Below are 26727 nucleotides of genomic sequence, written 5' to 3' on the forward strand. Positions count from 1 at the left end.
AAGACCTTCTCCTGGCTGTTTGCGGCTGCTGTGGAAGTCAGGTGGGATTGATGATGGCATATTAGTAGAGTTCAGTCAGGAGAGAAACGACTCTCTATATTCCAGGGCTTACATTAATATTGAAGAAGCACTGTTGCCCTTGAATCTAGGTTTCATCAAGCTGCTTCCATTAACTTTATTACAGACTGGGCAGTCTACCCATATTAATAAATTTACACTGATCCAAATTTGGATTCCTTTCCCCTTCATCAAGTTCCCTTAGAATACATCCTGATGCATTTCCCTCAGGATTCTACATATATGAATGGCAAAATATTGCCATGTGTTTTTGTGTATGATAACTCTTCTCAGACTTTGTATTTATGCTCCTTGGGAATCCACTTGGATTTGAGCCTGACATTGGTTTTGAAGCAATGAGAGGTGTGGATTTGGGTTTAAGGAGATTCAACTTGCCTGTGCAAGACAGTTGTCTCTGACAAGTTTATTATTAAGATCATTAGTCGAGGGGAAGCAAATCTACTCAGATAGGGAGACATGTCTTCTTGTTGTTGTTTTGTGTGTGTTTGTTTCCTTTTGTTTTGTTTATTTCCCTCTGGGACTTGGGAATTTATAATCCCAATCCTAATTCTTAAAGTTCCACTTATTCCTGATAATCAGAGACCTGGGGAGGTTATGAAATCCATTTACATTGTAATTCAGACACTTGTTGGAGAAGACTTCGGATTTGATTTCCTGAGATATTTGCCCTATAGCCATATAGTAGAGCTGTCATAGAAAATGTCTATTTTCTATCCATGCCTAGAGCTGAAATGTTAAAGTCCCAATCTTATCACTTTCGTTCCCTAAGGTCTTCAGCGTGTTCAGAAGCAGGCTGCCCATGCCACAAAATTGAGCACTTTATTTCTACCACAGTTTTCTGTTGCTAAAACTACGCAGTATTGCCAAATCTCACATTCTACATGCATTCAACTCCAAACAGCTTCAAGTAATATGTTAAGAGCTGCTTTACCTGACTGATTTTTTAAGTTGGTGCAAGTGATTGATAAAAGCGCCTCCTGTATTTCCACTGCCCCAGTCACAAGCTCCCCCTCTGTCCCCACTCCTGCCTGCCCTGGAAAGTGCCCTCACCTGCTTTCCCACCCTCTCCACGCTACGTCATCATAGCTCTCCCTGCTTGGCTGTCCGTCCAGCTGCCTGAGAATGTCAAGGGGGTGACATTTTCAGTTCTCTTCCTACCCAATCGCAGGGTTCTTAAATGGTTTCATAAATGGTTTTTTAACTTTTATCACATCATGTAATATCATAGTGAAACCAAGTGGGACCCTGTGGGACTCCTGGGCACGGAGGCCTTTTTATGTTCCCTGTGTTGTGTAGGCAAGACTCCAGCTTTCGTGACCTTCCCTGAGTTCTAAAGGACAGATCGAACAGTTGCTAATCAAGGGAGGAGAGGCCAAGAAACCACCTGAGGCGAGATTAAAGGGACCAGAGAAGCTCATCAGGATTAGGAGACCGACCACCTGAGACCCTGCACACCCCCTCCTCTTGTCAGCAGCCCCAGCCTTGAACCCTTGCCATAAAACTCCTCACTAAACTCCCCTGGGTTGGGACACATAGTTTTTCAAGGCAGGAGCCCACTGTGTCCCCCTTTGCCTGGCAAAGCAATAAAGCTATCCTTTTCTACACCACCCAAAACTCTGTCAGCACTGGTGTACAGAGAGACTGAGCTTCAGGCATCAATGGGGGGAAAAAAGTTCTTTCCCTTACGACAGAATTTAAAACTCATAACTAACTAGCAGGAATGAGCACAGAGCTGTCTGTCATCCCAACCTAACCCCACCGCAGTAAGTGACGTCTATATTCCATAGCAGGTAAGTGATATGACTTATTCACATGACTGCATGATTAGTTTTGTGCCATCACACTGGGCAAGTAGGCTGTGAAGAAAGGGACTCCATCTGTCTTATTACTATTTTTTTTTATATTTGTAGAATGAACCGATAATTCTGTATTATGTATTTAACACAACAAAGCCAAGGTCTTTTATATTTGTCAAAATGTTTTCTTGATGCTGGGCAAATGATTTCATTTCTCTCTATTGGACCCCTCTTCTGTGAAATGGTAATATTAATACAGGAAACTTAAGGGACATAACTGATAAGGAAACATTGTGTCAACATAAAGAAATATACATGCTGTTCTTTGCATCTTCATTTATAATTGGTTTTTTTCAGTCTAAGCCTTGAGGCCTAAAGCTGGCATCCTGGGCCATATTATAGTCATTCGAATCTTGTCCAATTTTCTACTGACCCAATTATATACCTGCATTTGTTTGTGGCCTGTTATTTCTAGGCTGCCATCTGCTCTACTTTGACCTCTTTAAAGGTTTCAGGTATGCATAACTCAGCGTCTGAGAGGACTATGAATGCACTTACCTACATTTTGTTATTTATTGAGTATTTAGCAGACCTATTTTAACATGATACAGACAGAAAGATAGAGATATATATTTATATCATGTTATATTTTGACAGTGTTGGATGCCCAACATGAGTGCTTTTCTCACCCTCATTTTATGTTTTCAGCTGAAAGATCCCCTTTTTGTAGATACATTATATGTTTAGCTTTCTTAAAACTGATTAAAATACACAGTTTGTTTGTTTTACTTTGGCTTTGTGATAATGTGTTTCTTTAAGAGGGCTTTTGCAGCTCTGCGGCCTCATTCACCGTGTTGTAGATGAGATTGTAAACAAAGAAGAACAAAGAGCATTGCTCAACACCCATCTCCACAAGGATTAAGTTAATAGTTAATGAAGTCACTGACAGTCCACCCTGACAGAAATTCAGGATAAAAAACAGGATGAGGCACTCTATGCTTCGGAAAAACAGGCCCCATAGATAATAATAATATGCATATCTCAGGAAGAATTTTAATGAACCCAGATTCCTGCATCTCCTCATACATAGAAAAACACTAAAATCATTAACTTGAGATATGACCAGCAGTAATCTTTTCCTAAGAATGTATGTTTGTCTGCCTTTATTCCCGAGCCAAAAATCATATATAAAATGACCTCTCCACTGTCTCTTTAGAATAGTTCCCTCAGAGCTACTGAGAGGCTGTCTCCCGCGTTATAGTCCTCAGTAAGACCCTGAATAAAACAAACTCACAATGCTTAGCTGTGTGTTTTTCTTTAAGTCAATAAGATCCATGAGCACAGTGATGCTCAAGTCCTGGGAGTCCTTGATTGTCTCTCTCAAGGTGTCTCTTACATGACACCACCTACGTATTTAAGTGGCATATTTGGAAATTCTTCCCAAAGCCTACAATCTAAAAAGATGCATTTCAAAGCAATAAAATCTTTGCAGCTTTGCTTCCTCCTTGGTAGGGAGATGTGATTTTCTGGTCATAGCTTTGGCCCAATTTGCCGAGAGCCTCTTGGCTAATCACAACTATTTCTGCAGCTCAGTTTCTCCATAGGAAAAAGAGAGATTCAATTAGATAACTATTGAACTTATTATCAAATTGGCTTGTATAATTCAACTTGGTATCCTAGATACTCCTTCAGGGCATCAGATTCAACTTGACAATTTAATAATAATTAAAATAAGAACAAGTGATAATGTGTCTGTTAGCCAGGCAGCGGCAGCATTAAGTGTAGATCCTCCATTAAAAAGATAAGAAAGCTGATGCTAATGTGTAAGTGATTTCTCAAAGATGCCATTGTTTGAAGACGGGCATCCAGAATACAAATCGTCTGACCCTAAGGCCTTTGTTCGTACAATTATATTCTAATATACAATTATATTCTATATGCTTTTCCTTCTGTCAAATGGAATACTTTGGACACACAGACGGCTGCAGCACTGACTCCGTCTATGTGCTCAGATATTTAACTTTGGAAATTCCTTTTAAAAGAGAACATAATCTGAAAGTTCCAAAAGCAAAGCAAATAAAGAAACAAATAAAAAACGTTTTTAAAAAACTAAATAAAAAATATTCAACTTCCACCACAAAGTTTTGAGGTGGGAGTATCCTACATTACCAGTGAGAACCAGTGAGAGTCATAGGGCAAATTAATTTGCCTGTCTTAAGGGTATAAAATCAAATAATCTATACAAATGCAGGGAAAGCATCACTCAGCTGTTGTATCAAATAATTCAATTGATTTTGATGTTAAACACCTGGGGATAAATAAAACTACACACACTCCAAGTCTTAGAGGCTGATGAATCTTATTTTATGTTTGAATATTAACATTTAAAAAATTAAAGCCAGAAGGTCAGATAATGACTGAAGCAAATTATTTTCTTTAAAAAACACCCCCAAAAGCTTATATTTGGATTTTGCAGAAAATATAAAAAGTCATATTTTGTGTTTCCAACTGCAAACTATTCACCTGTAAACAAGCAAGTTTTTGGAACAAGAAGACTTGGTAATACTATATAAAGTTTATACAATTTTTAATATGCTTTGCATATAATCTAGTATGTGGTCCTCAGAAAAAATACGCTAGGTAAGTAAGGAAAGTGAGATATCGTCCTTACACAGAAAAGGAAGTTTCCTGTGTCATTCTGCCCTGTGAATTTGCATTTAAACATGGACATTCTTAGCCCTCTGGTTGGCCCACTTAATTCCTAATTATAATTTCAGATCCAAACTACAGATAGTCCTTTGTCTGGCCTTCATTTGATCTCCTAGAAAATGTATTACATTTGTATTTATCATCTATTATTGTTTTATGCAAATTCAATCTATTATTAATATATCACACTGTAATTACTGTATTAATATTTTTTATGTTTATTGATACCACCGTTGTTCCAGAAGGTAATTAAGTTAGCTTATGCAAATGTATTAAATATAATAAAACTTTAGAACATTTAAAAAATTGAAGTGGCAGAGGGCTTCCCTGGTGGCGCAGTGGTTAAGAATCTGCCTGCCAATTCAGGGGACACTGGCTTGAGCCCTGGTCCAGGAAGATCCCACATGCCGCTGAGCAACTAAGCCTGTGTGCCACAACTACTGAGCCTGCACTCTAGAGCCTGCGAGCCACAACTACTGAGCCTGAGAGCCACAACTACTGAAGCCCGTGCGCCTAGGGCCCGTGCTCCGCAAAAAGAGAAGCCACCGCAATGGGAAACCCGCGCACCGCAACAAAGAGTAGCCCCCGCTCGCCGCAACTAGAGAAAAGCCCGTGCAGAGCAACGAAGACCCAACACAGCAAAAAATAAAATAAATAAATAAATTTATTAAAAAAAAAATTGAAGTGACAGATAACAATGAAAGGGGGAGTGATGAAAAAGAAGCCACGCAAATCCCAAAATAAAAACATACCATAATGACCTAATATATTGGCTGAAATTGAGTTACAAATTATGCACAATAATGAGAGGAAACGATTATTTCACTATATTCAAAAATACAGAAAAAAGCTGCTCAGGAAAATAAAGATTCTTTGTATTAAGTTGAGACATAAATTTCTCTCAGCTCTCTGGCATATGCTTGATTTTGTGTCTCTCTACACAGCCTACACAGAGTAGAGTACATACATTATGATTTCCTTTAGGGCTGGGGTTAGACATACTCACCTGTAAGAGGGTGCGATTAGTATGATTGTTTCATTATAGGGTGAGGTAACAATCACTCTATAAAAAGCCCACTGTTAAACTTTAGCAGGATTGGTGATCTCAGGTGTTCTCTCTCTGCTTCTTTGGTCCTAAATTCTTGTGTTCTATGTGAATGTTCTGAACTGTTGCCTTTACGTGAATTTTCTGTCTTTGCTTAACCCCATCAGGTTGACCCCTTGATTGGTCTGTCTACTGGGCTTCAGATCTAGTTTACTCATGTTTCATCTAGTGTGAAATACATCTCCTTATTTGCTAATATGTCTAGAGGAACTTTGTTTAAATTTTGCTAAATGCACTAAAAGCATTTAGTGTGATAATCATATGTTTACTCAATAAGCAGTGTATATCTAGTTAATTTTGTTATATTATATATTTTATACATTTAAAAATACTATATTTTATTATGGATTTTTAATCTATGTTGATGTAATACTGTTCTGTAATTCCTCTTGTATTCTCTTAGATTTGTTTTCGTTTCAAGTTTATGTCTTACCCATAAAATGAATTGAGTATATTACCCTTTTTTACTAAAACATATTGTATAAGAGAGGGAAAATCTATTTCTTGGGTAATTATAAAAACTCACCTTTAAAAGAGCATTTTAAATAAAATAGATTAAAATTAATGTTCAAGGAATTACATTGACAATAAATAAACAAACAAATAAATAGATAAACAGGTAAGAAGAAGCAGGTCTTCCTTACAGGAGAAAAGAGGTAAATAAATAGAAAATCACTATTAGAACATTACAGTAGTAACTGCTTCAAGTATGATCCATCAATGGGCCCTATAATTTTTGGATGAAATTTTGCAGGGAAACAGGATATTTGCACGGTTTAAAATTATCTGAGGTATTTGTTAATTACAAAGGAAAAAATAGTAACTCTATAGTGGAGAAGAATCAATATAAACAGCCTTAAATAAGTGATCATAGTTGATATCACCAGTGATAAGACACATTGACACACTGAGAAAGGCACAGGACTTCATTGGTTTTCTAGCCCAAAACACATAAATCCAATCCAATCATGAGAAACATCAACAAATAAGAATTGTGGAATAGTCTACAAAAGACTTGACCAATAATCTTCAAAAGTGTCAAGATCATAATAAACAAGGAATAACTGAGGTACTCTGATAGATTAGAAAACAGTAATAAACAAAAGTGGTAAAGCTAAAATAATCTGAATAAAATCCATAGTTTGGTAATCAGTATTGCACAAATGTTAATGTCTTGATTTTGACAAGTATACCATACTTATGCGAGATGTTAACATTAGAGAATGTCAGAACACTACATACAGAACTTCTGTATTATTTTTACAAATTTTATATGTTTAAAATTATTTTAAAATGGAAAATTTAAAAGAAGAGCTATTTATTACTGAGGTCTGTGGTGAGGAAGAATTTTGGTTATCAGTACAATTTCTTTTAAAATTTTTTTTCTTTAGTTAATATGATTTTGTTTTAAGGTAATTTCAATCTTACAGAAGTGCAAGAACAGTACAAATATCTCCCACATTTCCTTTGTCCAGATCCACCACTTATTAATTTGCCACATTTGTACTTCATCTCCACTTCTCAGTAATATATATATTTTCCCTGACTTGTGATGGGGTTATGTCCCAATAACCCCATCATAAGCTGAAAATATCCTTATGTCGAAAATGTATTTAATACACCTAACCTACCAAACATCCTAGCTTAGCCTACCTCTAACATGCTCAGAACACTTATATTAGCCTGCAGTTGGGGAAAATCATCTAACTAAAGCTTGTTTTATAATAAAGTGTTGAGTATCTCATGTAAATTATTGACTATTTTACGGAAAGTGAAAAACAGAATGGTTTTATGGGTACAGAATGGTTATCTACTGGTTGAAAATGTTTATTGGTTGAAAGTGTATGGGTTGTTTACCTTGTGACTGTGTGGCTGAGGCTCACTGCCAGCATCACGGGAGAGTGTCGTACAACATATTGTTGTCCTGGGAAAAAGATAAAAATTCAAAGTATGGTTTCTACTGAATGCGTATTGCTTTCACACCATCATAAAGTTGAAAAATCATAAGTCAAACCATCCTTAATTTGGGAAAAAACTGTATATGATTATTTTTTCTTCTTTAATCTACCATTTTTTTTTTAATTTATTTATTTATTCATTTATGGCTGTGTTGGGTCTTCGTTTCTCTGCGAGGGCTTTCTCCAGTTGTGGCAAGTGGGGGCTACTCTTCATCACGGTGCGCAGGCCCCTCACTGTCAGGGCCTCTCTTGTTGCGGAGCACAGGCTCCAGACGCGCAGGCTCAGCAGTTGCGGTTCACGGGCCCAGCCGCTCCGCGGCACGTGGGATCCTCCCAGACCAGGGCCCGAACCCGCGTCCCCTGCATTGGCAGGCAGACTCTCAACCACTGCACCACCAGGAAAGCCCCTACCATTTTTTAAAAGAATGATCTTAGGGCTTCCCTGGTGGCGCAGTGGTTGGGAGTCTGCCTGCCAATGCAGGGGACACGGGTTCGAGCCCTGGTCTGGGAAGATCCCACGTGCCGCGGAGCGACTAGGCCCGTGAGCCACAATTGCTGAGCCTGCGCGTCTGGAGCCAGTGCTCCGCAACAGGAGAGGCAGCGACGGTGAGAGGCCCGCGCACCACGATGAAGAGTGGCCCCCACTCGCCACAACTGGAGAAAGCCCTCGCACAGAAACGAAGACCCAACACAGCCAAAAAAATGAATAAAGAATGATCTTAAATCTTCCACTATGTTTATAAAATTATGTAATTAGGGCTCTTAGAAATCTCCCTCTATGTTTATGGAATTACGTAGTTAACTTTATTAAGTGCACTTACATCTCCTTTGCCAGAACTGAGTCTTAGGACCACACTTCTCTGTAAGAAAGCCTGAAAAATGTGATTTTCCCCATGAGTGGTAAAATGTCCCCTAACCTTGTGATTGTGGAGGAGTAAAACATGTATGTTGTGGATAAATAGCCTTCTTTTCCAGGCAGGTCTGCTTTGATCTTGAAGTTTTTCCCCTTTTTGCTCATTTTTGTTTTTTCATATTTTCCCCTTCCCTCCCTCTATGTTTACCTCCCCTTTTGTATTTGTATTTGCCACTACTTCACACTTTATGCTCCCAATGCAGAAACAAGTCATATAAAATGTTATTTCAGTGCTCTTGCCTTTCAGCAAGTTTGAGACTTACAAATCTAATTAGAAAACCAAAGGGAGGTTTTGATTCAATTTCTGGTCATTGTGATCTTTAACATGGCTATCATAATATTAGAAGAACTAAATAAATTGATTGAGCTATAACTTTAACTGCATTTTGTGCTGGAACCAGCTACCAGCTACCCAAAGAAACAAAAATTCAACCTAATCATGTTTCCATCTTCTAACATCTATGACTAAGCAATATAATGTACTCTTTGTTTGTTTAATATAGCTGTTGTATATGATCAATATATGACTGATAGATACATAGATAGATAGATCTCTATCTGTATAGACAGAGTATATGTTGGCAAGAATGAAAGATGATTGGTCAGAATGGAATCATCCCACTAGAATTGGTATTTATCACCTCACAGACATTCTCTTAGCATCAACTTTTTACCCATTTTAGGTAAATCTTTTTTGACCTCTTAACTGAGTGATTCTTCTCCAGCAAATATCACAAAATCATGGAGCATTTCTAATTCTCATTTATGGGGTAAGAAAGACCAGTTAAGCATCTTTCCTTGAAGAAACATGTATTTTTTGTATGTCTAAGTGTTCGATTAAAGCAGGGGTCCCCAACTCCCAGTACCAGTCCGTGGCCTGTTAGGAACCAGACCGCACAGCAGCAGGTGAGTGGCAGGCAAGTGAGCGAAGCTTCATCTGTATTTACAGCTGCTCCCCATCACTCGCATTACCGCCTGAGCTCTGTCTCCTGTCAGATCAGCAGCAGATTAGGTTCTCATAGGAGCATGAACCCTACTGTGAACTGTGCTCGCGAGGGATCTAGGTTGCGCGCTCCTTATGAGAATCTAATGCCTGATGATCTGAGGTGGAGCTGAGGTGGTGATGTTAGCACTGGGGAGTGGCTGCAAATACAGATTATCATTAGCAGAGAGGTGTAACTGCACAGAGACCATAATAAATCAATTGCTTGCAGACTCATATCAAAACCCTATCAGCGACTGGCAAGTGAAACAAGCTCAGGGTTCCCACTGAGTCTGCATTATGTTGAGTTGTATAATTATTTCATTATATATTAGAATGTAATAATAATAGAAATAAAGGGCACAGTAAATATAATGCCCTTGAATCATCCGGAAACCATCCCCCCCAACCCCCTGGTCCATGGAAAAAAATTGTCTTCCACAAAACCGGTCCCTGCTGCCAAAAAGGTTGGGAATTGCTGGGTTAAAAGATTAGTTTTAACGTGAAAGTTTCAAAGAAAGCATAAAAACATGACATAGGCAGATAGGTCAAGACCAAAGATGAAGAAAAAACACACATTAAGTTGGAGGGGCTTCACTAAATTCATATTAGGATGATGGGCTGAGAGGTGTCAATATCTCAGGACGTTTACATAGAAGTTCATGGCGCTAGATATGGAACATGTGCAATTTAAAATTTAGCACTAAGTTACAAAAAAAATGACTGTTCAAAAGAAGTGAAGCAATTGAGAGAGCTAAGGACTAGGGGAAGCAGTGAATCATAGCATCAGGTCCTTCATTTTAAAGTCAGTAGACTTGGGTTCAGCTGCTTGATCTTTTGTTAGTTGGTTCCTCAAAAATTGCCATTTATTAACTGGATCAATCTCTTTTCTATGAAATCAATCAGTAAAAATAAATGATCTCTAACATTCTAGGATATTGTTGATGGAAGTAGAAACTTCAGATATAGTTGAATGGGAATCAATTAGTTTCTACGGACTTAACTCTGTTAATTTCTACTTCTCTGTCGCTAAATATACATTACTGGTATCCTGCATAGATAGAATACTCCTCCAGGATTAAGGGAACACAAAAAACCTACCTAATATTGCTGCATCTCACTTTAATGCAACTTGATGTAATGAAATGCAATTTAGCAAATGTTGAGTACCTCAGTTTCCACTGTACTAGGTCATGTGGATAACACAACCTAATCCTAAGGGATTTCACATTATATTTATAAATAGGGCCACATACTTGCAATATAGATTAATAAGCTCAGGTTAGAGGCATATCCACGATGCAGGGCACACAGAAGAGGGAGTGATGTACTACATTTAGGGAGATTAAAGATAATATCCTGGAATGGTTTGCTCATGAGCTGGCGTTTGAAAGGTAAATGGGAGATTTTTAGATAAAAGCTGAAGAAAGTAGGGAATACAGGGTATTGTGGTCAGAGGGAAAGTAGGTACTGATGTCCAAAGGCATATATCATCATGAAATACTGAGGAAATGCCTAGTAAATAGTTTCATATGAGATCGTTTCATTCGAAGTAGTTTTGTGTTTGTTTTGTTGTGTTTCTCATCCCCTGCTCTCCCCACATACACACCACTACCACTGTCCTGGTACCAGAGGTGAGATACGGACTGGGATGGATAGGGAAGCAGGAAGTTTGTGGCACTGGTTTCTCTTTCATTATGTTTAACAAATAGGTCTATTCAAAAGCCTGGTAATTAAATTAGTGTTCTGGTGTCGAGCTCTCAATTCGATAGAACCACAAGGGTAAGTTTCAAGGGTATTTGATAATCTCTTTTTTCCAGCTATAAATAATGAATCCAAATAATAAAGGCTATTCACAATGATGATAATAATGCTATTAAAAACAACAGTAATAATAACTTGCATTTTCATAGTTCTCACTATGTGTCAAGCTTTAAGTCCACTCCTATATATTTATTTATTTAAACCTCACAAAAGCTACCTACCAGTGCTATTCCCATTCTGTAGGCAAAGAGACTGAAACACTGATATAATGAATCCCAAGTTGTACATCTGAACCACAGCAGAGACTGAGACTTCCACCCCAAGAGTGCTGTCAGGTTCTAGAACCTGAGCTCTTACCCTTCGTGTAGCACCACTCCAGAGAGTCAGAGTGTGGAGGGATTGACCAGGATGTCAGACTGATGGAGAGATAGGGGACCGATCACAAAGAGACTTTATGTATCATGTTGAGCCTATTCTCATTTCCTGGGGATGGAGAACCACTGAAGGGTTTACATAGGGCAATTTCATGATAAATTCAACATTTGTTAAGAATCACAGTGCTAGGATGTTGTCACATTAAACTTTACACTTCATGACATTTTATTTTTCATTTTCAAACCAAAAAAAAAAAACAGAAAAAATAATGATTCTGGCAGAGGTGTGGAAAGTGTACTGAAGTAAGGAGATGACCAGATTCAGTGTTGGACCAACAGTTCAGACAAGAAATCAATGGAGAATAATTTCCTAGTCCAGTGGGAAAAGGCTTAGGGGGTATAAATGACAAGAGTAAATCAGGAAATGGTGGCATATAGAAAGTCTGCATAATGGTTTAGTAATTTCCTGAAGGTCACACAGTGTTGTGTTGGTAAGCCAGCTCTCCAAAGGGGGAGGGGACCATTTCTAGTCTTTGTTGATTGCTGTATTGTAAGTATACTCACCATGGCTAATCTCAAGAGAGCAACCTGACATCGCTGAATGTAGAATTGGTAAGAGATGCATATAGTGGGCTCTCAGGAGTGAGCCAGTGGGGGTAGGAGCCAGCTGCAGCGGTGGTCATGGTGGCAGATGCCATGCTCTTCAGCACCAAAGTACACGGCTTCAGGAAGACCTGGAATTCAAGTGGATTGATGTCACATTTAGTAGACTTACGAACAAGCTCAAGTTCTCCTCCTTTTTAAACCTCAACTTCCTCATCTTCAAACTAGGGATAATACCTAATTCAGAGAGTTGTTTTTAAAATTAAATTATATAACACTAATAGCATGTCCCTGGGTGAGTCTTTAGTGAAGACATTGATATCATTATTACTGCTCTTCATGAAGCAGGGGACGATAAAGACCCTGCAAGTAACAATTCCAGTACCTCCAAGGTTAGAGTACCCAAGTCATTAAGAGCATGGAGTCTGGAGGTAAAGTGTTTTGATCTTAATTCTGGTTAGACTACTTGCTAGGGTTTTTGACTGTGGGCTATGTATTAACCTCTCTCCGCTTCCAATTCCTCATTTATAAAACATTAATAACAGTATCCAGTGCATCAAAACATTGTGAAGATGCAGGGAGTCAAGGTACAGAATGCACTTAGGATGGTGTCTGGCACAGAGTTAAGACTTCATAAGTGTTTACTATATTTATTTATTTTTTGAAATCAAAGACAGATATTGATTATCCTTAATATAACCTTTTCAGAACAAGGCTTCAACTTCTAACTCACCAATGGTATTAAAAACATAACTACTGCTTTCCTGGGTGAGAAGTCGAGCTGAAGAATAAAACATGTTAAAGGCAGGAAAAAAATTTCACAGTTTTAAACAGAATATAAAAATGGAAATTTGAACGAGAGAGCAAATATGATAGATGTGAAATGCCTGAATCAAAATACATTATAAGAAGTAATTCCACAACTCTTGGACCTCAAAGAAACACCAAGGATATAAAAAGAATCAGAGGGTGGAAAAAAATAAAAGTACTTTGAATCATGCAAAACTGTCTTTAGAGGAGGCTGTAGTCAGACTGTGCATTTCCTTCCAGCCCAAAAGGATAGGGTGGGTTCTGGGATATCTCCATAATTTTTCGGACCCAATACAACTTGAAAATGCAGGAGCCTTATTCAAACAGCAAGGAAAAAGTTGTGTGGTTGTTTTTTTCCCCCTTTCTTCTTCAGTCTCTTTGATTCATCATAGAGATTTTTATTTGCTATTTAATGTTTCACTCCCTTGGGTACAGGGATATTGCTCAGGGGGTGCAGGCAATCACCCAGGGCCCTGACCTATCCCATAGCACCACACATGGGTACCTGTGCTTTACTGTGACCCTTCCAGCACCTATGCTCAGGCCCCTGCTGGGGTTAGAGAACCCAAGCCAGGGAGGCAGGGAGATGGAGAGACGCGAGACCTTATGTGAGTGTGGGCTCCACCCCCCCAGTGCTCATTCTAGCATCGTAACTGACTCACGGAGTACTGACCCCTATGTGTGGAGCGCCCTCCGAGCATGGCGCCCTGTGCAATTGCACTGGCCGCACATCCACGAAGTAGACCTGGGGAGGCATGTGTGGGAAGAGGTCAATCTCCTTCACATCAAGCCTAGCATGTGTGTGTGTTGGGGGGACAGGGGATGGGGGGAGAAGCTACTTCCTTAATATCAGGTCTTGTGAGGAAGCTTTCTTGGGATGACTCAGAGTTTAAATATCTCCCCTACCTTTGGGAGGAACAAAAGACTAGCACTAACCCATGACTGAGAATTCAAAAGCAGGCTATGGTAACAGGAGAGAGGGCTGCTTGAGGGGCAAAAGATGCACACGTGCATCTCATGCACCATCAGCAGGCCACGTGGAAGAGAAAACTAATGCAGTATCATTCCATCTCAGAGAGGCAGATTGTAAGAGAATTCAGCTTCTGCATTCAGCAGTTTCAAGCAGAAATCTGGTATACAGATAAATAGGAAACTTCATGGAAAATGTTCTGGGGATGACACTTTAAACTATATAAAAGCACCTACAAGAGAAGGAGTCAGCTTCTAATATCTGCCAGCAGGCCCAAACCAGCCTACACAGGTAACACGTAGTATGCCCTACAGCATAGACACAGGAGTCAGATTTTCCGGGATCGAATGTTGGCTCTGATATTCTTCAAAAAGCAAGAAAAACCTGTGTGACTTGTACAAGGCGTTTAACCTCTAATCCTTTGTGCCTCAGTTTTCCCTTCTAAAAAATGTGTAATAAACGTTCCAGTGACTAAAACATGGTAAACAATAATATTATTATCACAATATCCATTCAAGTAAGACATTTTCTAACTTCAAACTCCCATCTACACTACTTCTGAAAGCTTTTAAAGCACTCTTATTAGGAATTATCTCTCTGTATTACCATGAAGATACTAATTCAATTAAGAAGTTTAATGTACCCATAAATTCTTCTCTTACTCTTTTTTGAAATCTAGAGAATGAAAATCTCAGCTGTGTGTGTATGTGTGTGTGTGAGAGAGAGAAAGATCAGCATTAGTGAAGTATAATTTATATACAGGAAAATCTCCCTTTATAGGTACACAGTTCAATGAATTTTGTCACATATATACTTTTGCATAACCACCACCAAAATTAGATAAAATCATTTTCATCACCTTCAAAGTTCCTGCCTGCTCCCCTGGGGTAACCACAAAGTATCAATGTACTCAGTACTTGTATCCACCACTAGCAAGTTACTGATCAGATTTCTGGCCCTCTTGTTTCACCTTTTCCAGAAAATCACACAAATGAATCATACAGGAGGTAATTTTTTGCCTCTGGCTTCTTTCACTTAATGCAATGTTGTTTTGATGCATCACACTGTTGCAGGTATGTGTCTGTGGTTTGTTCCTCTGTAATACTGAGCACTATCCCCTTGGATGGATGGACCCTGACTTGGTTTTGTGATAATGTGACACAGGACTCGCTATTATCTGACATTGTGAGGAAAGTCTGTGGCATCTTCCCACGTTTCTATCCAAGGGTAGAGTAAGATGACCCCCAATAAAAGCAGAGGAACCAAAAAAAAAGAAAGACACTTGTTTTATTCTATTCTATGAGTTGTACATTCATCCTAATGTTCACAAAGCATTGTTTTATATTCTATGGTGTCCCACATCCTTCCCCAAGCTGTGTCTCATGGAAGTTATAAACTGTGCAGGGAGAGGCCGACATTAGCAACTCGCTGTATTTATACAAATCAAGACTGTGAAGCTTCAGGAGGCGAAGACATTCTGGAAAATACACAGTTAAGAATTAAAATAACAATGGTAAGAATAATTTACATTTATTGAAGGTACACTGTATGCTAGGCACTATGCAGATTATTTTTCCTATTTTATAAAATTAGATCTTAATAAAAATATTCATCATAGACTTGTTTAATGTATTCTAATTTTACAGATGGGAAAATTGAGACTTGGGAGATTAAAATGATCTAGCTAGGATGGCCTGAACTTAAACCAGAATTTGTTTGGCTCAGAACATTAACTCTAAAGCCCTTTTCCATTCTGCTATTTTCCTTTTTTTTTTTTTTAACATCTTTATTGGAGTATAATTGCTTTACAATGGTGTGTTAGTTTCTGCTTTATAACAGAGTGAATCAGTTATACATATACATATGTTCCCATATCTCTTCCCTTTTGCATCTCCTCCCTCCCACCCTCCCTATCCCACCCTTCTAGCTGGTCACAAAGCACAGAGCTGATCTCCCTGTGCTATGTAGTTGCTTCCCACTAGCTATCTATTTTACGTTTGGTTGTGTATATATGTCCATGCCACTCTCTCTCTTTGTCACATCTTACCCTTCTCCCTCCCCATATCATCAAGTCCATTCTCTAGTAGGTCTGTGTCTTTATTCCTGTCTTGCCACTAGGTTCTTCATGACCTTTTTTTTTTTTTCTCAGATTCCATATATATGTGTTAGCATACTGTATTTGTTTTTCTCTTTCTGACTTACTTCACTCTGTATGACAGACTCTAACTCCATCCACCTCATTACAAATACCTCCATTTCGTTTCTTTTTATGGCTGAGTAATATTCCATTGTATATATGTGCCACATATTCTTTATCCATTCATCCAATGACAGACACTTAGGTTGCTTCCATGTCCTGACTATTGTAAATAGAGCTGCAATGAACATTTTCGTACATGATTCTTTTTGAATTATGGTTTTCTCAGGGTATATGCCCAGTAGTGGGATTGCTGGGTCGCATGGTAGTTCTATTTGTAGTTATTTAAGGAACCTCCATACTGTTCTCCATAGTGGCTGTATCAATTTACATTCCCACCAACAGTGCAAGAGTGTTTCCGTCTCCCCACACCCTCTCGAGCATTTACTGTTTGTAGATTTTTTGATGATGGCCATTCTGACCGGTGTGAGATGATATCTCATTGTCATTTTGATTTGCATTTCTCTAATGATTAATGATCTTGAGCCTTCTTTCATGTGTCTGTTGGCAATCTGTATATCTTCTTTGGAGAAATGTCTATTTAGGTCTTCTGCCCATTTTTGGATTGGGTTGTTTGTTTTTTTGTTATTGAGCTGCATGAGCTGCTTGTAAATATTGGAGATGAATCCTTTGTCAGTTGCTTCATTTGCAAATATCTTCTCCCATTCTGAGGGTTGCCTTTTGGTCTTGTTTATGGTTTCCTTTGCTGTGCAAAAGCTTTTAAGTTTCATTAGGTCCCGTTTGTTTATTTTTGTTTTTATTTCCATTTCTCTAGGAGCTGGGTCAAAAAGGATCTTGCTGTGATTTATGTCATACAGTGTTCTGCCTATGTTTTCCTCTAAGAGTTTGATAGTGTCTGGCCTTAAATTTAGGTCTTTAAACCACTTTGAGTTTATTTTTGTTCTAGTTCTGTGAAAAATGCCAGTGGTAGTTTGATAGGGATTGCATTGAGTCTGTAGATTGCTTTGGGTAGTAGAGTCATTTTCACAATGTTGATTCTTCCAATCCAAGAACATGGTATATCTCTCCATCTATTTGTATCATCTTTAATTTCTTTCATCAGTGTCTTATAATTTTCTGCATACAGGTTTTTGTCTCCTTAGGTAGGTTTATTCCGAGATATTTTATTCTTTTTGTTGCAATGGTAAACGGGAGTGTTTTCTTAATTTCACTTTCAGATTTTTCATCATTAGTGTATAGGAATGCAAGAGATTTCTGTGCATTAATTTTGTATCCTGTTACTTTACCAAATTCGTTGATTAGCTCTAGTAGTTTTCTGGTGGCGTCTTTAGGATTCTCTATGCATAGTATCATGTCATCTGCAAACAGTGAGAAGTTTACTTCTTTTCTGATTTGGATTCCTTTTATTTCTTTTTCTTCTCTGATTTCTGTGGCTAACACTTCCAAAACTATGTTGAATAATAGTGGTGAGAGTGGGCAACCTTGTCTTGTTCCTGATCTTAGTGGAAATGGTTTCAGTTTTTCACCATTGAGGACAATGTTGGCTGTGGGTTTGTCATATATGGCCTTTATTATGTTGAGGAAAGTTCCCTCTATGCCTACTTTCTGCAGGGCTTTTATCATAAACGGGTGTTGAATTTTGTCGAAAGCTTTCTCTGCATCTATTGAGATGATCATATGGTTTTTCTCCTTCAGTTTGTTAATATGGTGTATCACATTGATTGATTTGCATATATTGAAGAATCCTTGCATTCCTGGAATAAACCCCACTTGATCATGGTGTATGATCCTTTTAATGTGCTGTTGGATTCTGTTTGCTAGTATTTTGTTGAGGATTTTTGCATTTTTGTTCATCAGCGATATTGCCTGTAGTTTTCTTTCTTTGTGACATCTTTGTCTGGTTTTGGTATCAGAGTGATGGTGGCCTCGTAGAATGAGTTGGGGAGTGTTCCTCCCTCTGCAATATTTTGGAAGAGTTTGAGAAGGATAGGTGTTAGCTCTTCTCCAAATGTTTGATAAAATTCGCCTGTGAAGCCATCTGATCCTGGGCTTTTGTTTGTTGGAAGATTTTTAATCACAGTTTCAATTTCAGTGCTTGTGATTGGTCTGTTCCTATTTTCTATTTCTTCCTGGTTCAGTCTCAGCAGGTTGTGCATTTCTAAGAATTTGTCCATTTCTTCCAGGTTGTCCAATTTATTGGCATAGAGTTGCCTGTAGTAATCTCTCATGATCATTTGTATTTCTGCAGTGTCAGTTGGTACTTCTTCCTTTTCGTTTCTAATTCTATTGATTTGAGTCTTCTCCCTTTTTCTCTTGATGAGTCTGGCTAATGGTTTATCAATTTTGTTTATCTTCTCAAACAACCAGCTTTTAGTTTTATTGATCTTTACTTATTGATCTTTACTATTGTTTCCTTCATTTCTTTTTCATTTATTTCTCATCTGATCTTTATGATTTCTTTTCTTTTCTGCTATGTTTGGGGTTTTTTTGTTCTTCTTTCTCTAATTGCTTTAGGTGCAAAGTTAAGTTGTTTATTCGAGATGTTTCCTGTTTCTTGAGGTAGGCTTGTATTGCTATAAACTTCCCTCTTACAACTGCTTTTGCTGCATCCCATAGGTTTTGGGTTGTCATGTCTCCACTGTCATTTGTTTCTAGGTATTTTTTGATTTCCCCTTTGATTTCTTCAGTGATCACTTCGTTATTAAGTAGTGTATTGTGTAGCCTCCATGTGTTTGTATTTTTTACAGATCTTTTCCTGTAATTGATATCTAGTCTCATAGCGTTGTGGTCATAAAAGATACTTGATACGATTTAAATTTTCTTAAATTTACCAATGCTTGATTTGTGACCCAAGATATGATCTATCCTGAAGAATGTTCCATGAGCACTTGAGAAAAATGTGTATTCTGTTGTTTTTGGGTGGAATGACCTATAAATATCAATTAAGTCCATCTTGTTTAATGTATCATTTAAAGCTTGTGTTTCCTTATTTATTTTCATTTTGGATGATCTGTCCATTGGTGAAAGTGGGGTGTTAAAGTCCCCTACTATTATTGTGTTACTGTCGATTTCCCCTTTTATGGCTTTTAGTATTTGCCTTATGTATTGAGGTGCTCCTATGTTGGGTGCATAAATAGTTACAATTGTTATATCATCTTCTTGGATCGATCCCTTGATCATTATATAGTGTCCTTCTTTGTCTCTTGTAATAGTCTTTATTTTAAAGTCTATTTTGTCTGATATGAGAATTGCTACTCCAGTTTTCTTTTGATTTCCATTTGCATGGAATATCTTTTTCCATCCCCTCACTTTCAGTCTGTATGTGTCCCTAGGTCTGAAGTGGGTCTCTTGTAGACAGCATATATATGGGTCTTGTTTTTGTATCCATTCAGCCAGTCTGTGTCTTTTGGTGGGAGCGTTTAATCCATTTACATTTAAGGTAATTATTGATATGTATGTTCCTATTCCCATTTTCTTAAATGTTTTGGGTTTGTTATTGTAGGTGTTTTCCTTGTCTTGTGTTTCTTGCCCAGAGAAGTTCCTTTAGCATTTGTTGTAAAGCTGATTTGGTGGTGATGAACTCCCTCAGCTTTTGCTTGTCTGTAAAGGTTTTAATTTCTCCATCAAATCTGAATGAGATCCTTGCTGGTTAGAGTCATCTTTGTTGTAGGTTTTTCTCCTTCATCACTTTAAGTATATCCTGCCACTCCCTTCTGGCTTGCAGAGTTTCTGCTGAAAGATCAGCTGTTAAACTTATGGGGATATGTCAGCTATAATCTCTTCAAATATTTTCTCAGTCCCTTTCTTTTTCTCTTCTTCTTCTGGGACCCCTATAATTCGAATGTTGGTGCATTTAATGTTGTCCCAGAGGTCTCTGAGACTGTCCTCAATTCTTTTCATTCTTTTTCCTCTATTCTGCTCTGCAGTAGTTATTTCCACTATTTTGTCTTCCAGGTCACTTATCCGTTCTTCTGCCTCAGTTTTTCTGCTATTGATCCCTTCTAGAGAATTTTTCATTTCATTTATTGTGTTGTTCATCACTGTTTGTGTGCTCTTTAGTTTTTCTAGGTCCTTGTTAAACATTTCTTGTATTTTTCTCTATTCTAGATCCAAGATTTTGGATCATCTTTACTAGCATTATTCTGAATTCTTTTTCAGGTAGATTGCCTATTTCCTCTTCATTTGTTAGGTCTGGTGTGTTTTGACCCTGCTCCTTCATCTGCTGTGTGTTTTTCTGTCTTCTCATTTTGCTTATCTTACTGTGTTTGAGTTCTCCTTTTCACAGGCTGCAGGTTCATAGTTCCTGTTGTTTTTGGTATCTGTCCCCAGTGGCTAAGGTTGGTTCAGTGGGTTGTGTAGGCTTCCTGGTGGCGGGGACTAGTGCCTGGTGGATGAGGCTGGATCTTGTCTTTCTGGTGGGCACGTCCACGTCTGGTGGTGTGTTTTGGGGTGTCTGTGGCCTTATTATGATTTTAGGCAGCCTCTCTGCTAATGGATGGGGCTGTGTTCCTGTCTTGCTAGTTGTTTGGCATAGGGTGTCCAGCACTGTAGGTTGCTGGTCGTTGAGTGAAGCTGGGTCTTGATGTTGAGATGGAGATCTCTGAGAGATTTTCGCCATTTGGTATTACGTGGAGCTGGGAGGTCTTTTGTGAACCAGTGTCCTGAAGTTGGCTCTCCCACATCAGAGGCATAGCCCTGATGCCTGGCTGGAGCACCAAGAGCCTTTCATCCACACGGCTCAGAATAAAAGGGAGAAAAAATAGAAAGAAAGAAAGAAAGAAAGAAAGAAAGAGGATAAAATAAAATAAAATAAAGTAAGATAAAATAAAATAAAGCTATTATAATAAAAAATAAGAAAAAAATTATTAAGAAAAAATTTATTAAGAAAAATTTTTTTTTAATTTTTTAAAATAAATTTTTTAATTTTTTAAAATAAAAAATAAGAAAAAAATTATTAAGAAAAACATTTACTAAGAAAAAATTTTTTTAATTTTTTAAAATAAAAAATAAGAAAAAAATTATTAAGAAAAACATTTACTAAGAAAAAATTTTTTTAATTTTTTAAAATAAAAAATAAGAAAAAAATTATTAAGAAAATATTTATTAAGAAAAAAAATCTTTTAAGGAAAAAAAAAAGAAACAAAGAAACAAAAAAAAACGGATGGGGCTTCCCTGGTGGCACAGTGGTTGAGAATCTGCCTGCCAATGCAGGGGACATGGGTTTGAGCCCTGGTCTGGGAAGATCCTACATGCCATGGAGCAACTGGGCCCGTGAGCCACAATTACTGAGCCTGCGCGTCTGGAGCCTGTGCTCTGCAATAAGAGAGGCTGCGACAGTGAGAGGCCTGCACACCGCGATGAAGAGTGGCTCCCGCTCGCTGCAACTAGAGAAAGCCCTCGCACAGAAACAAAGACCCAAAAAAAAAAAAAAAAAAAGACCCAACACAGCCAAAATAAATAAATAAATAAATTTATTTAAAAAAAAAAAATGGATGGACTGAACCCTAGGACAAATGGTGAAAGCAAAGCTATACAGACAAAATCTCACAGAGAAGCATACACATATACACTCACAAAAAGAGGAAAAGGGGAAAAAATAATATCTCCTGCTCCCAAAGTCCACCTCCTGAATTTGGGATGATTCGTTGTCTATTCAGGTATTCAACAGATGCAGGTACATCAAGTTGTTTGTGGAGCTTTAATCCGCTGCTCCTGAGGCTGCTGGGAGAAATTTCCCTTTCTCTTCTTTGTTCGTACAGCTCCCGGGGTTCAGCTTTGGATTTGGACCCGCCTCTGCGTGTAGGTCGCCTGAGGGCATTGCCTAGACAGGACGGGGTTAAAGGAGCAGCTGCTTCGGGGGCTCTGGCTCACTCAGGCGGGGGGAGGGAGCGGTACGGAGGAGGCGGGGCGAGCCTGCGGCGGCAGAGGCCGGCGTGACGTTGCAGCAGCCCGATACGGAGGAGGCGGGGCGAGCCTGCGGCGGCAGAGGCCGGCGTGACGTTGCAGCAGCCCGAGGCGCGCAGTGCGGTTCTCCCAGGAAGTTGTCCCTGGATCACGGGACCCTGGCCGTGGCGGGCTGCACAGGCTCCCTGGGGGGGAGGTGTGGAGAGTGGCCTGTGCTCACACACAGGATTTTTGGTGGCGGCAGCAGCAGCCTTAGCGTCTCAGGCCCGTCTCTGGGGTCCGTGCTGATCGCCGCGGCTCGCGCCTGTCTCTGGAGCTTGTTTAGGCGGCGATCTGAATCCCCTCTCCTTGCGCACCGGGAAACAAAGAGGCAAGGAAAAGTCTCCTGCCTCTTCGGCAGCTCCAGACCTTTTCCCGGACTCCCTCCCGGCTAGCCGTGGCGCACTAGCCCCTTCAGGCTGTGTTCACGCCGCCAACCCCAGGCCTCTCCCTGCGATCCGACCGAAGCCTGAGCCTCAGCTCCCAGCCCCGCCCGCCCCGGCGGGTGAGCAGACAAGCCTCTCGGGCTGGTGAGTGCTGCTCGGCGCCGAGCCTCCCTGCGGGAACCTCTCCGCTTTGCCCTCCGCACCCCTGTGGCTGTGCTCTCCTCCGTGGCTCCGAAGCTCCCCCCTCCGCCACCCGCCGTCTCCGCCCGCGAAGGGGCTCCTAGTGTGTGGAAACCTTTCCTCCTTCACAGCTCCCTCCCACTGGTGCAGGTCCCGTCCCTATTCTTTTGTCTCTGTTGTTTCTTTTTCTTTTGCCCTACCCAGGTACGTGGGGAGTTTCTTGCCTTTTGGGAGGTCTGAGGTCTTCTGCCAGCGTTCAGTGGGTGTTCTGTAGGAGCAGTTCCACGTGTAGATGTATTTCTGATGTATCTGTGGGAAGCAAGGTGATCTCCGCGTCTTACTCTTCCGCCATCTTGCCCCTATTTTCCTTTTAAAATGGAAAGACGGGGAATTCCCTAACGGTGTTTAGGACTTGGGACTTTCACTGAGGGGGCCCAGGTTCAATCCCTGGTCAGGGAATTAGGATCCTGCAAGCCACACAGCACGGCAAAAATAAAAAAAGTAAATAAAATTAAATAAATAAATAAATAAATAAAATGGAAAGAGTGGAACTGAACTCTCCTGTCATTGTTTTTTCCATAGTGTCTTTTTGTTTTATACAGCAAAATGGTAAGACACACCCTGGGCAACAGGAGAAAGTAAAGGGAGACATTTGTAGTAGCTATATATATATATATATATATATATATATGTGTGTGTGTGTGTGTGTGTGTGTGTGTGTGTGTGTGTATATATATATAAAATATATGTGTGTATACATATATATACACACATACATATATGCACATATGCATGTGAATGAGTGAGTTTATGATCATATATATATGATCATAAAATCATATACATATATGGTTTTTATTCTATATATTTTATTTTTTGTCTCAAAATATTTTTTCAAAGAATTAAGATACAAATACTTAGTATGTTTATACTTAGATATGTAGAGAAACATTCTTTTAATTAACTAATTTATTTATTTTTATTGAAGTATAGTTGATTTACAATGTTGTGTTAGTTTCTGGTGTACAGCAAAGTGATTCAGTTATACATATATGTATACATATTCTTTTACAGATTCTTTTTCATTACAATATATTGTAATTAAATATATTACAGGTTATTACAATATATTGAATACAATTCCCTGTGCTATACAGTAAGACCTTGTTGTTTATCTGTTTTATATACAGTAGTGTGTATCTGTTAATTCCAAACTTCTAATTTATCCCTCCGCCCCCTTTCCCCTTTAGTAACCATAAGTTTGTTTCCTACGTCTGTGTCTGTTTCTGTTTTGTAAATAAGTTCATTTGTATCATGTTTTAGAATATAAAAACCTTTTTTATTTTCAAAGGATCTATAAAATATCAAGAATGGTCTGTTTCACAGGCTCCCCATCACTGCTTATATCACTATTAATTCTAAAATTGAGAACTTGATTTGAAAGCTGTTGTAAGCAGACCATCAGTGCCCACCGTCTTGTGACTGCACATTAATTGGTGTGACACCTTTACTTCATATCTGGTAAAATGCCAAAGACTTCAGCTTGAGAAGGGATTTCTGTGTGCTTCTAACTTGTCCTCACGTACAACATCCGTTCTTCCTTGAAGGAGTCAACTCTCATTTGTACGAGAATTTAAAATCCTCTTGAAGTGGTGATCTCTGGTATGTGGTCTGTGACAACTGGTCATGTTTTATTTTTATTAGTTTACTCCAACTCAACACTTCCTTCCAAATATTTCTGAGGCCTATAAGACATACAGATGGAAGGGAACATGTTCTTTTATTAAACACAATTTTTGTGAATCCTTTTGCTACTGTTCTAGGGGGATAAGTCATAAACTATAAAGAATATGCTCTGTGGAATTTATACAGTCCTGACTATATTAGTTTACCTGCCACCAGGAACTGTGCACATTTAAAAATAAAAATAAAATAAAATAAATCTACTGACAGCAGAGTTCCCTATTTTTCTTCTTCATGAGAGCTGTCAGAATAGTTTAAAATTATGCTGCAATTTGGCCTTTTTATTCTCACATCCCAAGCACTCCCAGAGACTGCAAGTCCCTTGTTCTCCAAGTTTAATTCTTCATCCTTTCATGTTTGTCATGTTAAACACTTTCTAAACTTCAGATGTTTAAAAAATTGCATTTTGCTTCTAATAGCATTAAATAATTTATCATTTAAAATGCTAGGCAAGATTTGGCAAAAGTTTCTCCCAGAGAAACAGACCAAGAAAGTTAAAGGGGCAGAAAAGTTACATTTGAATATATTTTGTCTTTGAGGAAAACAAACCTTCACCCAACTGGGCACTGAGACCTGAACTGTAGGTAAAGAAGCAAGCTGACCTAAGAGCTGGAGTTCCTGCCCCAGAACTTACAGTTGGAGCCTGGGGACCATCTCTAACTAGTAGAGGTAGTTTATTGGTTTGCATAGTAAGTTAGATGCTTCCTCTCCTGTGTAATTTACAGGGCAGGTGTGAGGCTTACATTTTTAAAAGTATGAGAAATATTTGAAATTTAAAAAACCTCTATAAGAAAATGTTAATCTTATTGAGCGGGGATGCTGTTATCATTCCTTTATTAGTTTTAGATTGCATTTAAACAAGAAGCACAGGAGTATTGTTCCTGTTCAGACTGATTTTTTATTTTTTTTTAACATTGCCCGGAAGAAATGACTATGGTGACTGACCAGATGGAAATGAGGCCAAGCTCTGCACTGGCAGTTTTGTGTCCTTTGTACGTGTCTCTCCCCCACTCAGAGTCTCAGATTCCTCCTCTTGTAAAGCAAGGGATTGAATTACACTTTCTCTAAATTGCAACCAAGATTTAACAGTCATGTCGGTTGTAGGGTCTTTGACTCCTATCCATGAACGATACCACCCTCCCTTCAAATTGGTTGGTATTCAGCAGTAGAAAGTCTTACTAATGATCTAATAATCTCTTAGACTAAATTTAATGGGGAGAAATGGTGGAGAAGTAGAACAGCAACTAGTATTTATAGTTGTGGAACTCTGTGCCTGGTGCTTTCCTCAGATTCCCTTACTCATCTTACAATGCAGGGGCAGGTATTACCATCTCTATTTAAAGAGGATAAAACTGACTCAAGTTGTTGGAGTACCCTGCTCTAGGGCACACAGATAAGGGACTCATAGAGACCGAATTAAACTCTGGTTCTCTTCTGTTCACAATTAAGCGTCTTTCCTTCCTATCATGTTCACTCTAGCTGCTCCTTTCCTAACCTCTCTTGTAGATTCCCATTATCTTGAGAATTTATCACACAGATAATCATTTGATTGTTCTACTTGGATCCTTCAGAAAAACATTGTTTCTAGTTATCCTAACATTCTTGAAAGATAGATATTACTTCCAATTTCGATAGGAAGAAACTGAGATTCCACTAGATTAAGGAAATTGTCCTAAATCATGTAACAGATAAGTGGTGAGTCACAACTTGAACATAGATTCACCTGACTTGAAGGCCTGTGTTCACCTACTGGGTCACACTGTCCTTTCCAAAGGCCACTTGCTCTGCCCATTGGCCAGCTGTCTTGTATCCTCCTCAAGTCGCCTCAGCAATGGCATGGATGCTGGTGAAGATGCTCTGCTCTGGGATTAGACAACCTGGCTCCACTCTGGTTCCCCATCTCTTGTACCAGAACAATAAGAGTACCTGTCACACAGAGTTTAAATGAGTTAAATCCATGTAAATCCTTATGACAGTGCCTGGCATGTATCGATCATTCAATAAATGATAATTATTGTTGTTATTGTTGTTGCCATTTTTTTTCTTACGGCGCAAGAAGCAGTAGTAATAGTATATATACATTTGGAGAGAGTTTGTTTTTTCATTCTATTCACTAAATAAGACTTGTAATAATTATTTTTACTATAAACATATTTAAATTTTGTTTTTTTTTAATTAATTAATTTATTTTTGGCTGCATTGGGTCTTCGTTGCTGCACAGAGGCTTTCTCTAGTTGCGGCGAGCGGGGGCTGCT

The sequence above is a fragment of the Balaenoptera acutorostrata genome, chromosome 12 (genome assembly GCF_949987535.1).
Source record: "Balaenoptera acutorostrata chromosome 12, mBalAcu1.1, whole genome shotgun sequence".
Lineage (NCBI taxonomy): Eukaryota > Metazoa > Chordata > Mammalia > Artiodactyla > Balaenopteridae > Balaenoptera > Balaenoptera acutorostrata.